Source organism: Sinocyclocheilus grahami, unplaced genomic scaffold (assembly GCF_001515645.1).
Source record: "Sinocyclocheilus grahami isolate Dianchi unplaced genomic scaffold, SAMN03320097.WGS_v1.1 scaffold241.1, whole genome shotgun sequence".
Classification (NCBI taxonomy): Eukaryota; Metazoa; Chordata; class Actinopteri; order Cypriniformes; family Cyprinidae; genus Sinocyclocheilus; species Sinocyclocheilus grahami.
This window is the reverse complement of record NW_015505420.1, coordinates 644,456-644,874: the sequence shown is the minus strand read 5'-3', so window position 1 is coordinate 644,874 and position 419 is coordinate 644,456.

The following is a 419-nucleotide window of genomic DNA, read 5'->3' as shown; positions in this document are numbered from 1 at the left end:
AAAGTTCAGGCAGTCACTGAATGGCCACAACCTAGAACCGTCAAGGATCAGCAGAGATTTCTAGGCTTTGCCAATTTCTACAGGAGGTTTATCCGAAATTATAGTATGATTGCCTCTCCTCTCACCTCACTCCTCAAGAATAAACCGTCAAAACTGGTTTGGACTTTGGAAGCTAACAACGCTTTCAACGCATTGAAGGAACGATTCACAACAGCCCCTATACTAAAACATCCTGATCCAAATGAACCATTCATACTAGAGGTGGATGCCTCAGACTGTGCTATACTTTCTCAGAGACCAGGACAACCAAGCAAATTGTATCCATGTGCTTTCTTCTCCAGAAAACTAACCTCTGCTGAGCGCAACTATGACGTTGGAAATAAGGAACTTCTCTCCATGAAAGCAGCGATCGAAGAATG